At 38.8% G+C, this 6,934-nt stretch overlaps 1 pseudogene; it reads right to left on the reverse strand.

Moving 5' to 3' along the window:
- Positions 1-375: 375 nt before the first annotated feature.
- LOC126803617 (stachyose synthase-like) lies at positions 376-6,638 on the reverse strand (annotated as a pseudogene).
- Between the last annotated feature and the right edge of the window lie 296 nt (positions 6,639-6,934).

The raw sequence follows: 6,934 nt of genomic DNA on the forward strand, positions 1-6,934 counted from the left end.
GAATTTTGTATGACTTATCAATCATTAAATTAAAAAAATTTGGATTCTATTATTTGAATTCGTTTCTTCAATTCAAATCAATTCATCTATTTACATATTAATTTTGTTTATTATTCTTTCTAATATTGTGAATTTGTGAAGTTTTTGACTGCTATATGTCCAAAGTTAATTACGTACTGATTAAGTAGACATTTAGCTCTATCCATAGGAGATCAAATTAATCTTCTTAATTAATCACACCGACAATATGGCATGCATAGATGAGTAAAAAAAAGGAGAGGGTAATCTCTTTAGGAACTTTATATTATTTAAAGGGAACGTACGTGCGTCCCCTAGCCAAAACACTATAGAAAATCAGAAATCGAAGACAAAATCTCAAAACAAAAGAACCACATCCAAGATTCCAGCAGCTTCTTCAACGCAAGGAAAGTTCAGGGACAGTTTGCCGGAAGCAGACCACTCCAAAGTCACCATATTACCGTTCAAACAGCACTCCTTTGGAAATGACTTGAGTAGGCCAAGAAGTTGCCTCCACCTTTAACGTTAACCTTCATCATAGCGCTGTTAGATTCTATGCCGCTTGTATACTCCAGCTCTTGGAGGGTGCCTCCACTGTTGAACATGTTGTAGAAAAAACAATGATATATTACATATATAATTTAATATTTTGAATTATAAATAATTATAACACAACATTAAAATCTAATAACGAAGAACACGAAAAAAATTCAATATGAATCAACCAAAATACCGAACGATTGATGATTGAAAAACTAGTCGAGACATGTGTAATACCACATTGTCTTTAAGACGTTTACGCCTCCTCTACCGGTGTAAGGATGTTTATCGTTTGTCTCCAAAGATAAAATGACTAAACAATTCTAGGAAGTTGCACTACTAACTAGAACTCTCAATGAACTCGAAAAGTACTTATTTCTATCACTAGTGTAAAACTAAGAACACTTTGAGAGAGGGAAAGCTGATTGTGATTGTGTTTAAACAGTCAAGAGAAGTTGAAACGTCCAAAAAGAATTTTCGAAAATGCAAAAAAAAAATTGCGTTCCAACCCTCAATTCGGTGTTACATTCATGTCCGCATGTTACACAAGTTTCCCTTGTAACCTGAGATTTGCACCCCCCATGCGCGTGCGCGATATGGTATAAAAAGACTTACACACTTTACAATTCATAAACAATATATTTCATATAAAGTTTTTCCAACACTTCTCTTTTCCAACGTGGGACAAACATTTTCTCTCATTTTAAATAGTCATCTTTTAGTGATAATTTTTTATTCACCCACTAACCAAATAATTTGGTCCCATAATTTCAGAAACATGCACTGAACAGAGGATTTCCTTGCAGCACTGAGAGTAGCCTTTGATTCTTTCCCAACCATCCCCTTGGCAGTTGAAAGCTCCCACCACACCACCAATTGTGCAACAAGTAACAATTTGAGTCCCAATTAAGTTACACGTTAAGTTGAATCAAGCTCCATAATCAATTAGTAAGTGTGATTGAATATAAGAGAAAAAAAAGGTTTCGAGGTATATTTATAAGGGTTTATGCATGTACCTTTTAACATCTTGAGAGAAGTTTTGCTGTCAAATAAGGGGTTCTTGAATAGGCAGTCCCCAGTTGGAAGAGCAAAATGCTGGCACTTGGGAATGGTACCATCTTGATTGTAATAACCCGATTTTTCGGAACGAGTATTGGATAGTTTTTAAGTTTATAAATTTGTGAAATTCAATTAAACGAATTTTGTTTACTAGCGAAGCGGTAAATCGAAAACGAAAACGTTATCGAAACGTTTATTTAGAAAAACGTTACGTTTCTGCGACGTAAAAATCAACTTTTACTCCGTCGATCATTTGTGAAAATTTCCTTCACGAAAGTTGTAGAGCTCGTCGTTACGAGTTTGTGGACACTTCATGTGTCCGAATCGGAAGTCGGACGTGAAAGTTATTAACGACGGAAGTTAGTTTCCAATTTTGGTAACAAGTATAAATATGGTATTTTCGAGATTAGGGTTTCCATAATTGGAAAACCCTCTCTCTCTCTTCACTTCCGCCTCCCTCTCTTCTCTCTCCCCGAGTTCGTCCTCTCCTCCCTCCGAAAAAACCTTTCACCGACGATCTCCACCTCCAGTCGACCGTGTTCCTCACCGCCACTCCCTACGGCCTCACAAGGTCCTCCGCAAGCGACCCCGAGCTCGCCGCACCACGCCTCGCCGCCATGAGCTTCCTCGAGACAACCCGAAGCTCGGAGGCAACCTCATACTGTCGTCGCAACCGCTCTCCTCTCATTTCCCTCCACCCTCTGACGCCACCACTAGTAATTGCAGCCCGAATCGAACCATGACACGCCTTCCACGAGAAATCAACACGATCGGCGATTCGTTCCTCTCCGACGACTTTCGAAGCCTCCACCGTCCGATCTAGGTATGAAATGATGAATTTGATGTTTGTGTGTGATTGTGTGGTGATTTGAATCGATTTGGGGAGATTTAGAGGAGGATCGGAGGTAGAGGTGGAGTGTGGAACACCGCCGCCTTAGGCGGCGCGTGTGAGTGTGTGGAGTTGCCTAGGGGCGGCGTGAGGCCGTGGGAAGGGCGGAGGAAGGAAGGGGAGAGATTTAGGGCGGCGGTGGCGTCATACGCGCCTTGGTTGGTGTCGGCGCATGGGCCCCACGCGCTGCCACAGTGAGTGGCGCGTGAGCGCCACGCGCGGTCGCCGGTGAGTGGCGCGTGTACCCCACGCGCCGCCACGTGCGGCGGCGCATGAACAGTGACTTCGACACAGTAAATTGAAAAATTTTATTTTTACGTACGGTGAATGTAAAAAGCAAATTACGTACAGTAAAAGTAAATTTTATTTACGTATGGTAAATGTAAATTACTTTCAGTAAATGTCAAAAGTAATTTCAGAAGGGTAAATCAGTAATTAATATTTACTGAGACAGTATTTACATTTAAATAGTATTTATACATACAAAAATACGTAAACAGTATGTACCCATACAAGAATACGTAATGGATGTGTATTTGTACAGTAATACATAAAACGGTGAATATGTGCATAATACTCAGTGAATAGTACTCAGTGAACAATGAATTCGTGAAACCATAATTGCTGAACAGTAACCGATTATTACTATTTCGGCATTTAAAAGTTTGCGAAACGTTTCTAAATTCTTTTCTTATCTTTTCAAGGTGATCGATAAATCAAAGAAATGAATTACCTTCGGAAATTGTGGTATTACGCTCGAGTTGATGAGGTGAGTAAAATCTCACATAATTACGAATTTACCCTTGCGGAGATTCAAGATTTTACAAGAGTTTTTAAATATTGAATTACGACATGTATACGATATAATGAATTATATATATACTGTATAAATGGTAATAAGTACATATATATATAGTTCGTTATATTATATACTATTATGAATTCATTATGAATTGGTCATTTCGATGACGAGAATTATATATTGAGTAAGTGATTTAATTTGTACAATATGAGGTGTGATTATTGTACGTGGTTTTAACATGGTGCTTGTTAAACGTTTTGTCTTCGGACGTGTTTATGAAATATGACATGTATATGATATAGCGGATTATATATATATTGTATAAATGGTAAATAGGTACATATATATATAGTTTGCTATATAATATACTGTTATGATTTTATCGTGATGATGTCATTTTGATGACGAGATTTATATATCGAGCATGTGATTTTGATTTGTACAATATGAGGATTATTGTACGTGATTTTAACATGGAGATTGTTAAAATGTTGATTTGTCTTCGGACTTGATTTTTGTACAATATGAGGTGTGATTATTGTACGTGATTGGCATGTCGGAACCTAGCCTTTGGCCGGGCGAAAGTTACGATACAGTTAGAGCTCTAGTCTGTCTGTCGGAGTACTGCATGTGAGGTAACAGGTGGTCATCGGCTCATGAGTACTCATATTTTTGGATGTTGGGTAGCAGTTGGTTGCCCAATATCGGCGGTGTACTACGTGAGGGGTAACAAATGTGTACCAGCGTTCATTAGTACCCGTATTATAAATGCATTTGGGTAACCAGAAAGGTTGCCCAATTTCTCATGAGCACTTTCGTTTCATATTTGGACAACCATACGGGCCGTCCATCGACTCATGAGTGCATTTATATTTGATGTTTTTGTGGATTTCCGTATATATTGATATGCGAGTATTATTGTTGTTTTTACTCATACGAGCTGTAAAGCTTACCGGGTTCGTGTTTACAATCCCGGTGCACCAATTCGATGGTGTAGTGGATACTCCGCATGTGTGGATTAGCGGGAATTGACGGACCGCTCAGAGGACTTGAAGATATTTAGTTCCAGCTTGTGTGAGGATTTTGTGCGACTTTCTTGTGAGGATTATACATTTCCATTTTATGTAATGTTGAATTATAAATTGGGTTGTAATAATTGGTTGTCTGAGTTGTATTGTGAACTCAGTAATGATCCGCTGTGCATTTAAACGATTTCAATTCGTTGAGATTGTTTTAGTGTTGTACGACTTTAATATTTTGAGTTTTTATACTCGAAATTTTAGGGTCGTTACATTGATAAACAAGCTGTTTGATAAGATCAAAGTTGTGACCAGCAACCGAGTCACTTACATACACCGGACCTCACAAATAGCCCTAGATCCGGCATGGAATTTGGCACACAGATGATCTGACTGGAACATATCCCAATCAGGCTGAATGAACTGACCCATCCACATGCTGTTGTAGGCACAATGGATCATATGCACACCTTGTAGCCAGTAAACTCCCATGGGGTCTCCATTTGGATCCTGAAACCAAAAATCATCACCTGCAATACCGATTTGTTAGCGTACATAAACTGAAATAAGTGTTAGAAAACCAAATTGAAAATCTGTATTAACTTACCAACTCTTCCAATAGAGATTTGTTTTGTTCCAAGGAAGAAGAAATCATTGAACTGTTGCATGCTAGCAATAAGTCCAGTTCCATTGAAGTTCTTTACAAGGGAAGAAGTCAGTCCCTTGTAATAAGCCTTTGCAAGTTCTACACGGCCTCCGAATTCCTCACATACATATTCAAGAGTCTGTAAATCAAGAAGTAACAAATAAAATAGAGATTATAAGTGGGTGGATAATACCTAATTGTACCGAGACCTTTTGTGATTAAAACCCAACACCTGTGAGGTGGCTAAATTGGGACAATATCGGTACAGTTGGTCCATGGGTCACGCTTGTCGTTGTTTAACACCATCTAGTTATGGAGACTTTGCACGGGATGACCTTTGAATCAAGATGAGTTGTACCTGGTTTAACACCACCCCAGGCACCACAAAGAGCATGCCATACATAAATATCATCCAAACTCTTGAATTTGGTTCTCAAGTCGCTTGTGAAAGACTGAAAGCCTTCATTCCATATTTTTGAGCCTTGCAAGAACAGTTTCCACATCTTCCTTCTTTAGAAGCAATATTGCTACCTTCTTCTCCACCACCAATTATCATATCCGACTCTTGTTTGTGCTTCTGCATTTCCTTTTGGAACTCGGATAAATCAGTGACTCCAGATTGAATGGCCTTATCACGAGCTTTTTCGACATTCTCTAATTCAATTGCTTTAGATATCAACATCTTTGGCTTTTTTGGATCAAATAAAGGTGGATGAGGTACCAACAAAGATCCACCTTCATAGTTTCTGAACTTGTCACACTCAAGCCTGTGAAGCCTAGCAGTCATTTGAGTCCCACCAATGACCAGATACTTAGCATCCTCATTAGGGTTCTCATCGCCATGAAAATTAATGCTCTGCCAACCATCATCAATGATGAGAAACCTCGGGGGTACACTGGCTTCAACAAACTCGTTTACACCATGGGAGACACCAACAGGTTCCACAGTCAAGTAGAAGGCATCCCAAGTGCACCAACCAAATTTGTCAACTAGATTTGGCGCAGATTTTTCTTCAAGGAGCCTAAAGGTATTGAGATGACCCTAAGAGCACTATAGGTCTCTTTCATCAAGGTGTAGGGATTGTCAGACACATGAACATAAGCGATGGCATCAAACTTTGATGATTTCACTTGTGTAGAACCACTCTCAGCAAATATCATGACATGACCATCAGAACCGGGTTGAAAAGCAGATCTAAAATTGCCTTCAATGATAGGTATGAATATGACATAGGAATTGATTTCCTGGACATTTAGGAGCAGCCATTGGGTTTCCATTTGCAAATCTGACCCAGAATTCCCAACCCCCCACCTAGTAGACCACCATGTTTTGAACCTAAAGATACTAAGGAAATCCCTGTTATCAAACTTCCCCAATGATTTTTTCAACATATCAGAAGACTCCTCCTTTTTTAAACCAAGGAATCCTGCCTTGTGGGACAAGGCATTTACACGGTTGAGCACTATGAGCAGATGAGTTGAAACATCAGAAGAAGATTGGAAGATTGAACAAAAGGGACCAAATTTGACATTGTTTGGAACTTCAGAGAGTAAAGGAACACCTTTGACACTAAATCTTCCATCAGACAAATTAAAGTATTGTTCTGATCTTTCGGACCCGACAACATTGAGGACTGGATTAACATGCACATTAGGAGGTGCCATGAGGATGGAAAAATCAAAAGAAAGAAGACGGTTGAAACGTTTGATAACAAGAAGATCTGAAAAAATGGAAGCTATAGCAGAAAGGAACCTTGGTTTGAACATGGAGGATAAGAACTTGGATAGGGTATTATAAAGGACTCATACAGTCGCTCATTTTGGACCCTAATCTTGGTTATCAAGGCTAAATCAAATCAGAACTATTGAAAAAGGAAAATATGTTATGTAATTACGCTTGATTTTTGTCTCTTAAATGTCTTTGTTCATAATTTATGTTTTTTAAGCCGGAAACAAAAATC

The sequence above is a fragment of the Argentina anserina genome, chromosome 7, assembly GCF_933775445.1.
Source record: "Argentina anserina chromosome 7, drPotAnse1.1, whole genome shotgun sequence".
In the NCBI taxonomy this organism is placed as follows: domain Eukaryota; kingdom Viridiplantae; phylum Streptophyta; class Magnoliopsida; order Rosales; family Rosaceae; genus Argentina; species Argentina anserina.